Source organism: Pleurodeles waltl, chromosome 1_1, assembly GCF_031143425.1.
Source record: "Pleurodeles waltl isolate 20211129_DDA chromosome 1_1, aPleWal1.hap1.20221129, whole genome shotgun sequence".
Classification (NCBI taxonomy): Eukaryota; Metazoa; Chordata; class Amphibia; order Caudata; family Salamandridae; genus Pleurodeles; species Pleurodeles waltl.
Window position 1 is genome coordinate 227,908,259 of NC_090436.1, and position 19,272 is coordinate 227,927,530.

The 19,272-nt window shown below is 44.9% G+C and overlaps 1 protein-coding gene across 9 annotated transcripts in view; it reads right to left on the reverse strand.

Annotated features, from left to right (window-relative positions):
• Nucleotides 1-19,272, reverse strand: part of LIFR (LIF receptor subunit alpha) — a 478,307-nt gene that overhangs the window by 403,062 nt on the left and 55,973 nt on the right. For 3 of the 9 annotated variants that reach the window (XM_069221290.1, XM_069221318.1, XM_069221281.1), the window contains exon 2: nt 17,708-17,880. The exons of the other annotated variants lie outside the window; for them this stretch is intronic. The gene's annotated coding sequence lies outside the window, so the exon portion shown is untranslated. The remainder of the gene's footprint in view (nt 1-17,707; nt 17,881-19,272) is intronic. 9 annotated transcript variants of the gene reach the window in all.

Below are 19,272 nucleotides of genomic sequence, written 5' to 3' on the forward strand. Positions count from 1 at the left end.
CAACTGTTTTCTTTGGGCTGCCTAAAAAAAACTGTTGGAAAGGTGAATTTACATAGCTGATATTATAGCTATTTACTCTAGCTGTTTATTCAGGGTGGGTGGGTGACTTGTGATTTAGGTTATGCACACAAGTATCCTGGCTTCCAGGGACTCCTTGTGCAACATATATTTAGCCAGACTGTCATGAGGCAGACGCTCAATAATATTATACTGACAGGCATAACTCAGGCACTAGCACACCACGGTGGCAGTGCAGAATAGGCGTAAAATTAGCATAACTCGGGCTAGCACACCACGGTGGCAGTGCAGAATAGGCGTAAAATTAGCATAACTCGGGCTAGCACACCACGGTGGCAGTGCAGAATAGGCGTAAAATTAGCATAACTCGGGCTAGCACACCACGGTGGCAGTGCTGAATAGGTGTAAAATTAGCGTAACTCGGGCTAGCACACCACGGTGGCAGTGCTGAATAGGCGTAAAATTAACTGCAGCCAGATTTTAAAAAAGCACAGTTTGAAAAGCACACATTTGAAGGGACAAAAATATCTTAACTCCAGTACAAATGTCTTACCCTACTCACTTTAACGGATGGGTAAGGAATTAAGAAGTGTCAATGCTTTCTCAAGTCACTTGTTCTCCACTGTGGTAGTAACACCTTTGCACCATCGCAATAAATGTGTTAATCTAATTAGCACAGTACATATACGAATATGTGTTTATTAATAGGGTTGCTCCAAATAATGTTTTTTTTTTATTTTCACTGCCATGGCATGCACAAAATACTTCCATTCTCACGAGGGAATTGGTTTAATACACTCAATGTGGTATGGAATGTAAAAAAAACACAATCAGAAGACCACATTCTCGACCTTGTCTTCTCAGCATCACCAATCCAGTGCAAACCACCCATATGCTAAACTTGGACTGACCACTTTGCCATGCCATCTCTACGTCGGTGCTCCCCATCCTAACAAAAACATAGGTCAACCCAAAAGAGAGAACCAAACCTCTGGGTCCTTCAAAGATTTCTACACAGATAACTTAATACTTGAACCCATCTATCATCTTACCAACTCCACATCTGACGCCAACACCCTTGTAAACAACTTCAAGACTTTTGTGGAAAACATCCACAACTAAAACATGCAAGTGCAGGCCAAAACCTTCAGCACCCTGGAACGATAAGGACTTTGTTGACAATAAACTGTCCATCTGCAAACAAGAAAACAGAACTCCTGATGACCTCATGATACTGAAGCCTGTTAAGGCAACATGCAGGCAGCTCATCACATCAGCCAAATCAAAATACTATACCAAAACACTCTATTAATCCATCAACAGAAAAATAATGTTTTTCAAGAGGATGAAGCACTGCATCAATCCCCTGCCAGACCCACCTTTTCCGCACTCCAGAGAAAAGTGCAATGCAGTAACCCTTTCTTCAGTGAAAAAACATGCTAGATTCAACAGCACATCTCCAAAACTGAGTCTGCTTCTCATCTTAACCTCACCCTTCCAATTAAATCCTGCAATGGTCGTCCTTCAGAGCCCGATCTTTCACCAATCTTACAAATATACTCAACTTCCTAAAAGCCAATTCCTGTGAAGATGATGTCTACCCGCATTTGTCATCAAAGCCCTCTCTAGGGAAGCTCTCTCATCCCTATGCCCTATCGTCAATGTCTGCATCACTCGAGGAGACTTCTCAGGAGTTTTCAAGGCAGGTTGGATCCTTCCATGCCTAAAGAAACCACCACCACACCCTGTTGAAATTGCCACTACCAGCCCATCACTCACCTACCACTGATTTGCCAGATGACTAAAATTAATGGTAATCATCTTCCGCATGACTACCATTATGGGTTCAGATCATGCGGAGGCAGAGAAACCTCTGCCTTACACACGTAGACTACACCCTCTTCATCACAAATGAAGATGACTCCTGCTTACTGATATTGTTGGACCTCTCAGCTACCATTGACACAGTAACCATTCCACCCTCACCCACACCCTGGATGTTTTAATTGGATGATTTGATATACTGCCAAGGTCCTTCCCTGGTTTACCTGCTGCCTTTAAAAGTGCCACCATTTTGTTCACACGGGGACCTTGGGGTTCCAAAAGACCACTATCACCTGCAAAGTCTCACAGGGGTTCCATGTTGTCTCTGTCATCATTAATCTCTACCTGAAGGCCCCTTAGGGCTACTCAAAGATAATAGATAGCATTAAGATTCACCAACATGCCAATATCAACTCTATCTGAAAGCTTCCTCTGCATCAGACATCCTATGCCGAAAAACAGTGGCTGCCCTCATTCAGATTTGGCTATCCAACTCCCACCTGAAGCTCAACCCAACCAATACAGAATTCCTGTTATTTACCCTGAACACGCAAGAAACAGTGCAAATCTGGCTCAATGACATGAACCCTAAGTTTAACAGAATGCCAAGGTCTCTTGGATCCACTTTCAAGGACTACACTGCCAAAATAACACAAAAACAAATACAGCCGGGTAGTAACTCTCTTTTCTAATTAAAAAAAAAGTGACACTTCTTCCTTACAGAAAGCAACTTCAGTACTGCTGTTCAAGCCCTGCCCTCAAACTCCATACATGCCCCTGCATGACTCAATGGCCTCAACACATGTGATCAGATCACCGCCATCCTACTGAACTCCACTGGCACCTCTTTACGGCCCACAACACCTTCAAAACCAGCTACATAATTTACAAAGCTATCAATACTAAGGATTCTGGTTATGTTGCAGACAAACTCATGATCTCTGGTGGCTATCAGCGCACCGGCAGCCTGGGCACAATCAGACTGGAGACTAAGAAGTTTAGGAAAGACAAAAAAGGCAGAAAGCATTCTCCATCTGTGTACCCAGAAAGTTGAACAAAATCCATGAGAGAAAATGGCACTTTATGCATGGTCATCCACATTTATTCTTAACAATGGTGTCCAGTTCCCAGTTTATGTCCTCTGGCCCCAATAACATGGTAAAATTGTCTAATCCCCAATTGGCCTATTTAACTTTCCAATACGGCCATTGTATATGGTGTAAGAAAATACACCCAATGCATATAGAGCCACTCACTAGGCAGTCAAGAAAAGCATGGCTTCCGGCCTATATGTGTAGCCTATAGGTGTAGTCTGACGTCTGCAAACCTGCAGGCATGCCTGTCAAAATAATTTTTTTGGTAGTAGTAATTGTAGCCCACAAGGTATGGTCGCTAGTATTTAAAAGTGGAATGTGTAAGAATTTAACGTTTGCATGTTCCTACACTAACTAGCCCCCATAGCTGTTTTCACCATTACGATTATAGCTGGTTCTATGAAGAAAAAGGTTCAGTATGGTGAATGAGTTAAGCCTGCAACTTGGGTTTGGAATAAGCTATAGACATAGTTAAACATGTTTTTAATTTTTATTAAAAATCCAATTCAGTGGCGAACATGAACTTTTGATAAATACAAAGTAAAAGCAACTTTTAAATGTGTGATTTAAAAGTTATATTTTTCCTACCTGCCAGCTGGCAATTAACATTGGTCTGCCTGCAGCTAGCCTATCAGCGCCGTGTTGATGAGGCATGAAATACTTCTCTCAGGGCAGAGACAATGTTTTGTGCCTGGTAGGATGGCTTGGGGGAGGAATGTGAACCTGCTTAACTGAAGTAAGGTAGTTTACGAGTGTCAAGGAGCTTCAGACACTTAAAAGGAGCCAGGGGAAACCTGTAATATAATAGTTAAGTGATAAGGAAAGTCTGGGCCAGAAAGGTGTTTTATTCCCAAAACACATTTCAACCTCCTGGCTTCAGTCGCAATGGCGGAGGGAGCTGGCCCCAGAACCAATTTAAAGTGGTTCAGTAGATCGGATTGCTCACTAACTTCAATACACCCCTAGGTGTGCCACAAACTCTCTCCATGGGCAGAAATATTTTGTCATGTTGAATTTCAATGATAATGGTGCACTGTGGGATAGTTTGCAGTGTAGCAAAGTATGTGCGGCAAACGTGGGAAGGTTTGCCCTTGTGAACCTTTTGCCTATTGGTCAATAAGTGTCCAGGAGTCACTCCCACTCACTAGCTAGTGAACTGAACAAACTCAGTAGATTGCTTAAGCACCCCAGAACACTTTATCGATCTGTGGCAGAACAGAAGAGGACTGGACCTGATGCCTGTAACCTGTGTGGAGACTTGAAGGGCTCAACCTGCTCCTACTTGTACCAAGGACTAAAGAAGAGAACTCCAAGGGTCAGTTGGCTAACCTCCAATGTGGCTTCTGGGATGTAAAAAGTTTCAAGATACCTTTTTCCTGGTGTGGCCAGCTGACCAGTCAGAAATTAAACTGGAGAATAACTTGCTGGTGGCCTCTGCTGGAGTTTGTCCTGGCCCCTAATTATTGTTCCTGGGAGCCTTAGAAATGGTAAAGAGGAACATCCCCAGGAAGTCTGAAAAGCTGGTACTTAGACATTTTTTGAACTTCCAAACATTCCAGAGCTTCAGGGGGACCTCATGCCAAGGATGTGTAATTTTGAAAGGACTTAATCAAATACAGCTTCAGGCTTGACCCGCTGGAAGATTTTGAGCTCCAAAAAAATGACTGTCCTGAGGTGGAGATCTTGATTGGGCTAAAGCGTGAAAAGTAACAGCAGGACAAGAGGTCTTCAGTGGGTGCAATATTTGAATTTTTCTACTTGGAACATTTCCTGCCAAAAACAATGGTTTCAGCAGGACCTTGATCAATGGTTACCCGGCTTTGAAAGAACTTCAAAATATATAGCCTTCAACCTTGCCCTGCTAAAGGATTTTGAAATCTATAAAAAAGACTAAGGGCGTGATTAATAGTTTGGTGGACAAGTTACTCCATCTCAAACTGGACAGATGTCCCGTCCGCCATATTACGAGTTCCATAGGATAAAATGGAATTGTAATATGGCGGACGGGATAGCCATCACAGTTGTGACGGAGTAACCCCATCCGCCAAACTCTAAATCACGCCCCAAGACAAAGGGTTAAAACTTTGATGACCCACTTGGTGTAGCTGACCGCAAATTCATCGTGGATTGTCTGGAATTGCCCCTGGGTCCTGGTTAAACACAAACCGTGATTTCTGTTTGGCACATTACTTTTCAAGATGCTTTTTGCCTTAAAATCTCATTCATTCTCTGGTCCCCCTTATTGGCTTTTAGTTAGATTGGTGTCATTTTTTTCTTATTAGATATTTCCTCATTTTTACAGGTTGGTTGTGTGTTGCTTTATTGTTTTCTATTTTGACTTTGTGACTGTTCTAGTGTTGCTAAATACTTCACACAATTTCCCAAGTTAAGCGAGTCAGCTCTGCACCATAGCTACTAGAGCCAAGATTTAAATAATTGAAGCAGTGTGTTGAGCCTAACAGGATTTTGAGACTTGTTACTTGGGTAGGACTCGCATCCTCCACAAGAAATAACACATTTTCATTCAATCCTGTACCCATTAGAACTGCCCCAACGCTGGTCCAATTTAGAAAAGAGTTGAAGATGCACTTCTTTAAAGAATACTAGAACAAAATGCATCAACGTGCCAAAAAACAGCTATCACTCACTGACTGTACATTTGCATTCGATCCCGCAGAGTGCTCCACTGGCTTTCACCTAGGTCAGCGCTACAGAAAAACCAAATACATACATTTGCTGCATTAGCAACAATAAAAACATCTTCACACATTCTGGACAGAGATGTAATCCTTCCCTCCCTTTCTACCCCTTTTCTAGGGATAGGATGTTGTGCAATTACATCACTTAAACAAATTCGTAGCAGAAGTGCAACACACACCCCCTTTAATCTTCAGCCTGCTAGTGTCACATGAAATATGACCCAGATGAAAAAACAAGTGAATTAAAAATATATACGTAAAATTAACAATTTGAAAATCTCAGAGAGTAAAAGAAAGCAAGTCAAGTGAGTAACAAAGAGAAGCTATTGCAAACACCTCTCATTCCTAAATTGAGCTCCTTCTATGACCGTGCCACAAAACACACTCACTAACTGCATGTAGGTTAATTTGACAACCGGGTGTTAAGAAATCGTCTCGTAAATTTAAAAGCCTGAGGGTGGCGAGGTGAGGGGAGGGGACAAGAGCTTCCACAAAATCCTTACTCAAAAGTAAAGCAAGGTCTCCTTAAACGTATCCTTCACTCACACTTAGTAGCAAGTGCTGCGTCAACACCTCAAATAAAAGATATGGTCACAAAACTAATGTCTCTAAGATCCTAATGCAGCTCATAAAAAGGGAAATGCCTTATCTAAGTGCCACAACATACTGTCAATTCAGTCACCGGAAGAGCCTTCTGCTGCAAGGGGACTTCCAGTCATGTCTCTACTGAGGCAGAGTCCAGAATGATACTGTAAGCATCCTTTGCTTGTGTCTTTTCCACAACATGAAATCTATATCCAAGCTTTTGGTCTGACTTCCTCGGACTCACAATAACTCAAACATCTCAACTTAAAACTGTGCAGCTGCATGTAATTGTTCTTGATAGGTCTCTAGGCTTTTTCAGACCTTCAGATGTTCACACAACCTTGCCAAGTGCAAAGGATTTGGCAGAAGACTCCTTCCTCAACAAGGATGTACTCTCATGAGTCTTAATCCTCTGCATCCAATGACCCATAAGTGACTTCCTGAAATGCCATAGCATGCAGAAAACCGAGCAATTTCAAGAAGCCAACCGCCTGGCAGGAACAGAGGACTCTCAAGGGTCTGTTTACCTACGTTGGTATTAGCACCCGGGAGCAGTAATATAGCATTTAACTCAAGATACATAAACTTGGAACAAATTGTATAAAGTTTTTCCCTTTTGACACCTTGGGTACATACAAAGTTAATTAGGGTGTCACGCTATGAAATTGGATATGACTCAACAGTCTGCAGACATATTCTGTTCTTGTTTGATAAAGAGCCTAAAGTTACAGAATGTCCTGTTCCTTGTCTGATAACCAACGAAAATAGATTTGTGCTGGTGAAACTGTACAGAAGCAAACTTGTCAACTGAGGCTAATACATCCGCCAGTATCTTGGCAGGGCACTGACGTCATCGGCAATGACGTACTTGCAAGATGTCTCATCCAGCTCCGGTTTACTTCTTGAGGAAGAACAAAGCGTGCAGCGTTTATGGAGAGGGGTGCTTTTTACGGAAAAAGGACGTTCTGTCATTTCACCTATAAGTGATATTATCACACACATTGTGCATACAACATGATTCAGGCACTTTCCATGACGCTTTTCCCTGATGAAGAAACCCAAAGCAAAAAGCGTGTTAGGGTTTTAGGATGTACGGCTGGGATCAGAAGGGAATAGGTTCTGAATGTAATGAGGGCCATTCTTTGCATTTTCCAAGCTCCAGTGCCTTGGTCAGTGACAACGGCCATTATAAGGGAAATAAAGATATCAACAATAAAATACAGGCCATGCCAAAGAAATAAGAATAAAACTAAATAATGCGTTATATTATGGATGCAGGAGGACTTGCAACAGTTTTCAGCAGAGGTGTGCAGGTGTACTTCATGTGCACACTCTGAAGATCAGGCATGGGTGCAGGAGGACTTGCAGCAGAGGTCTGCAGGTGTACATCATGTGCACACCCTGAAGATCAGGCCTGGGTGCAGAAGGACTTGCAACAGTGTTCAGCAGAGGGCTGCAGGTGTACTTCATGTGCACACCCTGCAAATCAGGCATAGATGCAGGAGGACTTGCAGCAGAGGTCTGCAGGTGTACTTCATGTGCAGACCCTGCAGATCAGGCATAGATGCAGGAGGACTTGCAGCAGAGGTCTGCAGGTGTACTTCATGTGCACACCCTGCAGATCAGGCATATATGCAGGGGGACTTGCAGCAGAGGTCTGCAGGTGTACATCATGTGCACACCCTGAAGATCAGGCATGGATGCAGAAGGATTTGCAAGAGTGTTCAGTAGAGGTCTGCAGGTGTACTTCATGTGCACATCCGGCAGATCAGGCATGGATGCAGGAGGACTTGCAGCAGAGGTCTGCAGGTGTGCTTCACGTGCACACCCTGCAGATCAGGCATGGATGCAGGAGGACTTGCAGCAGAGGTTTGCAGGCGTACTTCACGTGCACACGTTGCAGATCAGGCATGGATTCAACTCTCATTGACATTCGGTGAACACTGACAGCACACACTGATGTACAAGAGCTACACTGACACAGACCTATGAAAGGGTCTGGATATATTTACAAATAACAACAGAGGTTATGTCCTTTATTCCATTGCAGAAAGCTTTCAGAAGCCCAACAAAGGAGGAGGGTGGAGAAGGGCTTCACGGGCCACCCTAATTGAAATCATTTGCATTTCTTATGCATGGAACCAAAAACAGCCAGTGCTCCTTTCTCAGTCGTAATATAGCCCTTACAAAGAAAAGTCCTGGAAAACACGAGGGACAGAAAAACTGAAAAACAACATTTTTATTGAACCTCCCTTGCCGTTCTCCTTGTACGTCTCCGCAGAAACCAATCCACCTCATTAAACCCCGCTCGACTACGTGAGTGAGGCGAAACACACAACAGAGGAGTCTTTCAAGCAAGTAACTTCTTGTCCACAGTGTAATGCAAATGAGAGGGGGGCGGCAGTGGAAATATTAACACGCACGCCAACCGACCCTCTCAAAAACAGGGGCACTTGTTTAACACAGGAACGAGATTCTCATGATCCCAGGATGACCTTGAAAACCGGGACTGTCAGGAAATCCGGAAAGATTGCTCACCCAGTACGAGTAGAAAAATATTAACGTTATAAACATTTGTAATGCACGGGTTTGCTCATAGCCAGGGCCACTGGAACTATAGGGCAGAGGAGGACCATATTATGTGGCAGCGTTGACTAAATTATGCGCCAAGAAAAGACAAATTATGTGGCTTAATGCAGTACATTTTGTGATAGTTTTACTTCATTATTTTGACATTTTTACACCTGGTAACAGTGTCTGGGAAGAGAGTTCACCTTATGTGTACCAATTTAACAAACGCATACAGCAATAAAAAAAAAAACGAAAGAAGACGAGCCAACCTTTGTGAAAAGCATTCTAATGCGTAGGAACCCGAGGTGTCATATTTTAAGTAATTTTTGATGTGTTTGAGCGAGAAAGAATGTGTTGTTAACCCCTTGGTCATCATGGTGTAACGGTTACGTCCTTGGCTACGGCACCCTGTGGTGCAACGCAGATGGTCTTGGTGGCTTCAGATAGGAATGGAGGGGGGTGGACTCTTTGTGTTCTGTCGGAGAGGAAAGAGGGCCTTGTCGCAGATCCATTCATCGTGGAGGCGTGTGGGCAGGGTGTGGTGGCAGACGGTGTCAAAGGTGCCGAGAGGTCAAGGATGATGAGGGCTGCGGTTTCACCTTTGTCCAGGAGGGTCCGGATGTCGTCGGTGGCAGTGATGAGGGTGGTCTCGATGCTGTGATTGCTGCGAAAGCCAGATTGGGACGGGTCCAGGGTGTTGTTTTCCTCCAGGTGGTGGGTCAGTTGCCTGTTGACAATCTTCTCGAGAACGTTTGCCGGGAACGGAAGCAGGGAGATGGGCCGATAGTTTTTGAGGTCCTTAGGATCCACCTTGGGTTTATTGAGTAAGGCGTTGATCTCGGCATGCCTCCAGCTTTCCGTTAAGGTGGCAGTCTCGAAGGAGCTATTGATGATCATATGGAATTGGGGGGCGATGATGGCGCTTGCTCTGTTGTAGATGTAGTGCGGGCAGGGGTCAGATGGAGAGCCGGAATGAATGGTGTTCATTACTTTGTTGATGTCAGCGACGTTGATGTGAGTCCAGGAGAGCAGGAGGTTGGTGTGGTTGGGGGGCGATGAGTCAGAGGTGTTGGTGGCTGCTGGTTGGGTCTTGTTGTTGAAGCTGTCGTGGATGTCTGTGATCTTGCAGTGAAAGAAGGTGGCGAGGGAGTCACAGAAGTCTTGTGAGGGTGGGATGTCGTTGATGCTGGAGCTGGGGTTGGAGAGTTTCTTCACGATGTTGAAGAGCACTTTGCTGTTGTGCTCATTGTTGTCGATACATTCCTTGAAGGGGGATCTCTTGGTGGTCCGGATGAGCTGGTAGTGCTTGCAGATGGCATTCTTGAGGGCCGTGTGGGTGGCTGGTGTCTGTTCCTGGCGTCTCGAGTTTTCGGCAGGCCTGTTTGGAGGTCCAGAGGTCGGGGGTGAACCAGGTGGCCTTTCTGAAGGCGCGGTTGTGAGAGGGTTTCTAGATCAGGGTGAGGGTGTTGGCGCAGTCGTCGATCCATTGCCCGAGGTTGCGGGCGGCTTTGTCGGCGTCAGTGGTGTCAGCTGGTGGGGCTCGGGCTCGGGCGTAGATCAGCCGTTCATTGGTGACCTTGTTCCAGCTGCGGCGGCGGAATCGATTGCGGGTGGTAGTGGGTGGTGGGTTTGTTGAAGGTGAAGTGGACACAGCGGTGGTCGTTCCATTGGAGTTCAGTGGTGTGGCTGAAGGCGATGTAGCTGCTGGCGGAGAAGATGGGGTTGACCGTGTGTCCGGCGGAGTGGGTGGGAGATGTGACAAGCTGCTTGAGTCAGAGGTTGGCAAGGTTATTGAGCAAGGCGGAGGAGTTGCTGTCATTGGTGTTTTCGAGGTGGAAGTTCAGGTCTCCGAGGAGGATGTAGTCTGTAGATGCAAGGGCTTGAGTGATGATGATGTCGGTGATGGAGTCACTGAACTGAGGCCGAGGTCTGGGGGGGTCTGTAGATGAGGGTACCCCTGAGGGTGGTCTTGGGATCGATGTGGATTTGGAAGTGCATGAGTTCGCCGGTGCTGAGCGTGTCTTCAGTGTTGGTTGAGATTCTGATGGTGTTCCTGTGGACAATGGCGATCCCTCCTCCCGGTCTGTTTGTGCGGTCTCTGCGGGTGATCTTGTAACCGTCTGGGATGGCTATGGCGATGTCGGGTGCTGAGGATGGGTTCATCCAGGCCTCTGTCACGAAGGCGATGTCCAGGGAGGAGAAGACGAGAAGGTCATAGAGTTCGATGGTGTGCTTGTGGATGGAACGGGTGTTACGAAGGATGCATCTGAGGTGGTTGCGTTCGGTTCTGGTGGGTGAGGTGGTGGCTCAGAGGGTGGAGAAGCTGCAGCTCCGGCAGGAGAAGGGTCTGTGGGTGAGCTTCGGTGAGGCCTGAACGCAGGTGGTAGGACGGCCGGTGTTGAGGGCCTGGAGGGCGTTGGTGTCATAGTAGCAACAGGTGCCAGTGGGGTCGCGGAGGCCAGGGGTCTGGCACTTGGCGCGGTCCAGGTGCAGACAGGCTTGCCTCTGGCGCACCTTTGGCGCTCCTCCGGCATGCCCGCTGCGCGTGGCTGCCATTAAGAGGTGGAGGTGGGAGGGAGGAGCAGCTGGGGGGCGGTAGGGAAGCGCGAATGGGCGCGCGAGGTGGGGGCAGGGCCGCAGGGGATGCAGCGGCGGGGAGACCACGGGGAGAGAAGCAGGAAAAGCAGAAAAAAGGCACAAAAAAATGCACAACAGAGAAAAGAGAGCAAAAAAGTGAAAAACAGACAGACAATACTTACGGCACCACTGACCACCAGGGATGAGGTGCAGGCGGAGCCTGCGGGTGGAAGAGGGCCTCGAACTCGCAGTAGCAGCTGCGAGGGCGGGGAGAGGGACGGGGGCACAACGGTGGAGCTGTGCGGCGCAGGGAGCTTCTCCTGACCTCAGAAGCAGGTCAAGGGTTGCTCTCCTCACTGCGCAGCGGGCGCCATTAAGAGGGGGAGGTGGGAGGGAGGAGCAGCTGGGAGGCAGGAGGGAAGCGCGAATGGGCGTGCCAGGGGGGCGGGGCAACGCAGGACGCAGAGGCAGGGGAACCACGGGGAGAGAAGCAGGAAAAGCAGAAAAATAGGCACAAAAAATGCACAACAGAGAAAAGAGAGCAAGAAAGTGAAAAGCAGTGAAAAACAGACACAAGGCAAACAGACAGACAATACTTACCGCAACACTGACCACCAGGGATGAGGCGCAGGCGGAGCCTGCAGGGGGAGGAGTGCCTCAAACTCGCAGTAGCAGCTGCGAGGTCGGGTAGAGGGACGAAGGTACAACGGTGGAGCTGTGCGGCGCTGGGAGCTTCTCCTGACCTCAGAAGCAGGTTAAGGGTTGCTCTCAAGCTGTCTAGTACCCCTGTGGCTCCACTCCAGCTCTTGTCCAGGCCTTGAGCTGCTTGGTCATGAAGTGACCTTGAGAGCTAGACAAACAATTCAATGAAAGGGAGGGGACATATGGCAGGAAATGTTTGATCAGTATCCTGGATCCTCTTCCAGCATTTCTGTGACATTCAGAGCAGTCTCATCACAGTATCCGGTGTGGCCATTCACCCTAGGGGCATGTTGGGATTCTTCCCTCAGTCTTATTATCCGCTCCAAGGAGGCCTGTTCCATGGAGAGGTCCCCTGCAGCCCGCTGTGCTATTCGTTGCAATTGTGTAGATAAGTAGTACTGATCAAGATTTGGGGCTTCAAAAGCCCCTTGTTATCAGAAGTTTAAGTTTGCTAAATGCATCCCAGTGTCAACCAGTTCCCCAGATTAAACTGGGCACCAGCAAGGATTCCATCCAGTTCCTTAAAATGGTCTAGGCATCCATTCTGGTAAACTGGACGCGGTGCAACAAACACCTTGGCAAGTGCTATTTTGCCCATTATACAGCTTGGTTGGTTTCTCCAAAATTCCTCTGAACCCTTAAGGGGCTGTGCAACCCTTTGTAGATTCCCAGGCAGTAGGTCAAATGTGTGTATATGGATCACCAAGTATTTGAATGAGACTGTTTCCCAGGCTATGCCCATGTCTACCAAATCATGCAGAGTATCGGCAGATGTTGGTGCAAGTGGGGAGCCACAGTTTTGTTCCAGTTCATCCCGCAACACTAGTGACAACTGAACTTCACTAACACTATCAATCATATGGGTCAGATTTGAGTTACAAGCCCTTACAAAAAGTAATAGACCATCTGCATAGAATGACACGGGAAGTACCCTGTTGGCCGCCAACTGATGTTCTCTCTTCTGCCCTTCATTTCTGGTAATGCAAGCAAAGGGCTCCATCGCCAGAGCAAATACTTAAGGTGACAAAGAACATCCCTTCATTGTTCCAAAGGATAACTTGACTCTTGCGGTGAGATTGCTATTTAGCAAGTAGATGGAGCATATTGTAATTGTATTCATATAGCACTACTAGCCCTGACGAGGCGTTGAAGCGCTTTTCAGCGAGTAGCACGCTACTCCAGAACCCAAGAGGGATTAGTGTTGGATTAGTATAGGGCAGGGTTCTGCACAGTCGGTCCTGGAGAGCCAGGTCCATGCCAGGTTTTTAGCATAGCCACATTTAGAAAAAAGATGTTTCAGAAATCTACATTTTTCTAAATGTGGATATGCTAAAAATCTGGCATGGACCCGGCTCTCCAGGACCGACTTTGCAGAACCCTGGTATAGGGAAATATGAGTACAGTGTTAGTATTATTATGAGTTGATTTGAGCAGAGGATAGGTGAGTTTGTTAGTTGGACTGACTAGAGGGATGGAGGAGGGAAGAATCCAGAAGTGTTCATTGGGAGGTTATAGTAATAGGATAAGGCTTGGGCTGAGTAAAGGAGAGATGGAGGAGGGAAGAGTCTGGGGAAAGGGTTAGGGAGATCATAGTAGCAAGAGGGGTTTTGGATGAGTCAAAAGGGAGATAAATGAGGGAGACTTTGGTAGGGTTGTTTGGGAGATCAAGGTAGTAAACTGAGGTTTGGGTGAGCTAGATGGAGTAGAGGAGGGAAGATTTTAGGCAGAGTTATTTTGGAGATGAAAGTAGTAGAATGGGTTTGGGATGAGTCAGAGTGGGGATGGAGGATAGATTGATGGAGACATAGGGTGATGTGGACACAGAGTAAAGCTTACAAGAAAGTAAAATGTATATTATTTTACTTTTATATATTTTTTTATGTAATTATTAATAATTTGAATTTTATTTATAGATTTAATTGTATTTATTTTTATTTATTTTACTCTAGTACAGCAGGACTAGAGTAATACATAGATATGTAAATAAATAGTAAGGGAATATATGTGCAAGGAATTAAATAATGGGTATAACAATATGAGAAGAAAAGTAGTATTGTATAAACACAGACTTTCAAGATTTGATATATTTGAAGTTAATTAATAAGTGTACTTTACTAACATTCATTTATCTCTCCTCAATTTTTGAATAGCAAAATGCTTGCTGTTAAATAGGTAAGATAACATTTGATCACTGTGATATAAAAAAGAAAGCAAGGATTCATAAGTATCTAATATAACAACGTATCTAGGAGCTATTCAATGACCAATTAACATGCTAAGCATAGAATAGCATATGCATATATATGTATATACACAGACACATATATACATTTAACCGTGAGTAAATATACATTTGTTAAACAGGCTTTAAGAGAATGTATATAATTTATTATTAAGAAATAGTAATGATATACGCATATAATGTTCCCACAATTTACATGTGACTTGAGTATGGCAACCATATACCTCCAGTTAAGCATATCAAATACCTTTTTTAAATCAGCTGACATCACCATTGCTCTTGGGTGTTTGTTAGAGCCTGCCTCGATTATTCTGTGAAGGCTACAGAGATTCAAAGAGGTGCTATGTTTAGGAATTCTTCCATTATGGTTCAGGGGGTGCCAGGCTCTGTAGCAGTAGATGTACACATCTTGCTAGGATTTGGTAACTACTTTATAGCTGCAACTGAGCATGGACAGCTGTCTACAGGAGGCCCTGTTCAATAGGTCACATTGGGGTATAAACAGTGAGATTATCAGCGTGCCCCTAGTGGTGGTCAACAGGGCATCCAGTTTCAGTGCAGCTGGAAAAAAAAAAGATAAAAACATCTCCGCTCGTCTACATAATCTAGCACCTTTCTCCTGTTATTGAAATGAACGTAAGTTTGAAAACTGTAAATGGAACACTCCAAAGTTAAGACCTGAGTGGACTATTTTAAGAAATCCGGTGAAAATATTAATAAAGATGTATGATTCGCTCAATAAATCTAACAGCCTGAGGATGAGAACAAAAGTATAATTATTTAATCTGAACGGCTAAAAAGTCTTACTACTCAAACAAGATCCAGTCAGCGGTAAAAGCACAGCTGGGATATTTTAAAACACATGAGAGTTTAGAAGCTCACAACAAATAGCAGAACAACAGAGGTCCCTCTGCTATTACTGGTTGAAACGTTGCCCTGCTTGTTTGTAGGAAGTCATAAATGGCCCAGCATTGGTTTCTACACCATAAGTTGCTGCTTGAGATAGCTGTGAAACAGTGCAGTTTGAAGGATATGCCCTGACGTCTGTCCCATGCTCACTGCCCCTGGAACAAAGCTATACCAAACTGATAAGCCCCAATCAAGGCAAAACCAGACTTGTTTTGCTTGTTCTCCAGCTCAGGGAGGACCTAGTGTGGCAGTTCCAGCTCGACTGTTACAAATGGAGCAGTCAAAACTGATTTGCATATGGCTGGGTCCAAACTGAGGTGGCATGGTGGGCAAAAGAACCGATGGGTTGGAATACTACCCAGAGTGATTGCTACTGGTCAGGCTTATTTCAAACATCATGCCATCACCTTTTAAGTGTTTAATATCTATTATGGAGAGAAACCTATATTTGTGGTGAGAAACTTTAGTAAATACAATCTCTGAGCCCTAAGATCTGCAACAAAACAGTTGGCGTCCTAGTCTGGAATTCACATCTCTTTGCACCTAAACAGGAGATACATAATTTAAAATTACAGAAGAAAATAAAAATGTTCCTGTCCTCCTAATCTAACATTAGGCAATTTGTAAAACTACATATTGTTTTGAGCGGGCCAAGAAACTCAACTCTGGGTAACTGTTGCGAATAAAAATAATGATTTGTAATTATCATCTGTGGGTGTCAGTGGTGCAGTGGGAGCCAATTCTATAACTTACTAAATTCTCATTGATGTTAACTTCAGCAAATCAAATCTAACGTGTAGGCAGCATGTGGAACATTTCAGTACAATATCCTTTAAAATTAGACTAGACTTTAAACTTCGTGTTAATGCTTGTTTATTGCTCTGCAACAATAGACACTATGTTTACACAGATCTGGAATACTGGTCCAAGCAGCAGAAGTAAAGGGGCTTCCCTGAAGAACATTCCATACAAAGTTTACTGCGAGGTAAAGGCTATATTTGGACGATAGGTTTCCTGTAAATTGTCCTGAAACCACGACCGATTCCTAGCTATGGTTTCCCAATTCTAAGACAAGCAGTGCACAAGAACAAAGGAGGGCCGCGTATCAGGAGTTTAGTTGGACAGTTATGAGAGTTGTTAATTCTTCCCCTAGGGGGTTCTGATGCTCTTGTGCTCTGGTTCGCTATGAGAAATTACTTTAAATAATTACTAATAAATATTTAATATCTATGGTTTAACAAAATGTTTTACTGATTGCGAGTTCGCAATCGGGTTTAACCGATTACAGATTAAACCAAGTGATTTTAGTATTGAAACTGAATTTAAATAACAATTTGTAATTTAAGATTTAATTCAAAGATCAGACAATAAATTTGTATCCAGACTCGTCCTACCCATGGATTTGTTTTGGGGTTGTCTGTAAATTTAATTTACTCACCTTGATAAGGTCAGGCATATTCTATCCCTGCTATTACTCACTGCCTCCTTTAAATCAAGCATGTCCATCACACGTCCAGGAGGGCTGGATTCAAGCCGGATGTGTAGGATAACCACAGAATATTCAAATATGTTCTATTCAAATTAATTGCATGCACATTTATCTCACATTGATAACCTGAAAATCTAGCATTGATTTTACCCACGTTGGACACCGCAGTTTTACATCATACTATCACAATGGCTCTTTCTAAGACAGAGGACATTCGATAACGAAGAGTACGTTACTGTGCAGTAGGAACACAAATGTAGAAGCTTGCAATCCAGCTTTCATCAGGTCTCATTAAAATCGTGTCTGTTTTATATTAATTTCTGGCCTTGTGTAGTATCCTAAAAAAACACTTTGAATGATAAAAGATCCCTTCCCTACAGTTCCGCTAAGCTTTAAGTTTAAATGAAACCCCAAATGGAGAGGCAGTTTTATTGCAGATTACAATAAAACTATAAACTTTAGATTTGAAGTGCCTTGAAGAGTGATGTGAGGGGACAGACAAAGAGTCTTCTGACATTCCCAATGCGCAGTACAAGCAGCAGGACACTGTGTGCGGATCCCGCGCCCCACCACAGATGAGGTGCCAACAATAACACCAGACTGCGCTCTCGCTCGAGAACTTGCCAGGAACGTCTTAGTGACACACGCAAGCACTGTGTATCATGCTGTCAGATCAGGAAAATCACAGTGTGCTCGGTGGAAAATCCCATCAGGTTCCAGAGTGATAAACACTCATCCCATGGGTGGTGCGGGGAGGCCCCCAGGCTTACTCACACTGGAGGTGGCTCCCTCAGCCCCTACTGTTGTGAGTGTGGGGGGAGTTTCAGCATACCTTGCGGGGGGACCCTCACGTTTTGTTACGCCACTGAGTGGTCCTTGATTAGCAACAGACATTCACCCCAAGCTAACACATCTATATTAACGAGGTCAAAGGGCCTTAATGAAACGCGGCTACTTCTGTAACCATGTATGTGGAAGAACACATATACTTCTATACCTGCACCATACAACCACTGTGTGATGTTTCCTCCACCATGAGAAGCTGGTGAGTGAGGATGATGGAGTTGGAGGTGGTCGGGTCTTCAAGGAGTCTGGAACCAGTCTCTTGCAGCAAGTGGTTGGGTTGTCCTGGCAGGATGCTACCAGCCACGCAGGCGATGTCTGAAGCGCCTTATCAGAGAACAGAAGAAATGTTCATAATGACTTTGCAGTACTGCCAGTACTTTCCTCTTCCCGATTACGGGACAAGACAAACATGCTTATTTCTTCACCAGCATCCTGACATTAGTTACAGGAATCCAGAAAAAAATCCACTGGGATGTGACCATGCACACTCATAACACATCCGCTTCCACCCAGAAGCACTACATGTACGTTTCCAGACAACCTCAAGGGTTCACACAATCCTTGTGAAGGCTGGGAGGTAGCTAAATGAGTTAAGTGCTTGCTGCTGAGATTATTGAACTAACCCAGGTCACATGGACAAAGTCCAGTAGGGTCAAATAACCCTTTTATCCTTCTGAAATCAATTAATAGTGAGTATTGAGCATAACACGAGTAGTAACACTTGTCTACACCCTAGACGGTGACAATATGTAGTAGGAAGCACTATACGGTACAATATAGCCTTAGAACCCGCCGTAGCGGGCTCTACCGGCTATTAAAGGCCCGCTCCCCGCGTTAAATGCCCGAGCCGAAGGCGAGGGCATTTAACAAGGAAGAGGGACTTTAATAGCCGGTAGAGCCCGCTACGGCGGGTTCTAAGGCTATTAGAACATTCTGCCACTCAGGGCAGAATGTTCTATTAAAAAAAAAATCCCCTCGGGCTCCGTGAGGCTTTGTTCACAGCTGCTGCTGTGAACAAAGCGAACATTGGAATGTTGGCGCTGCGGGCTTTTACCGGCCAGTAAAAGCCCGCAGCACTCCATTGTTTTCAATGGAGCCCCCAGCATTCCAATGTTCTAATGGTTATTTGACTCAGGCAACTGCTTGGAAATGTCAAACGATGGCCTTGACAGCCTTCTATGTCTCGCTGCTACAATGCGTGTTAAGGAGCACACGATAAACTCTAATTCCAGCTTCTTGATTACTCGCAGAAGGCAATTCTGACTTCGCTATAGCCAGGCCTGTTAAACAAGAGGCACTGTGCTTTTATGAGCATGTGAAACGGTCTCGTGAATCAAAAGATGGGCAGTTTGTTGGGATTTCTAAGTATAGGTTGCTTAATTGAAAGCACATAGTTGTTAGCTCGGATGTTGCCTGCCCTTCAGCCAAAGGACTCCGTGTATTAATGTATATCCACAAGAGAGAGGTCACATTATTATATAACATTGGTATCATACATTAGTTTGCTCAAAGGATTCTACATTTTGGATTATCTTTCTGCAGCAAAATGCAAGGGACTGCGTTGAACAACTCACATCCACTGGCCACTGGGTGGCCAACACTGTGGGTACAATAAAACAGGTTTCACTGTGATTGATTCCCCCCCAATTCGGGCGTCCTAAAAATATTTCATGTGGCTGGCTGAAACAAGAGCCTGGTTAATTTCTGACAGTAAAT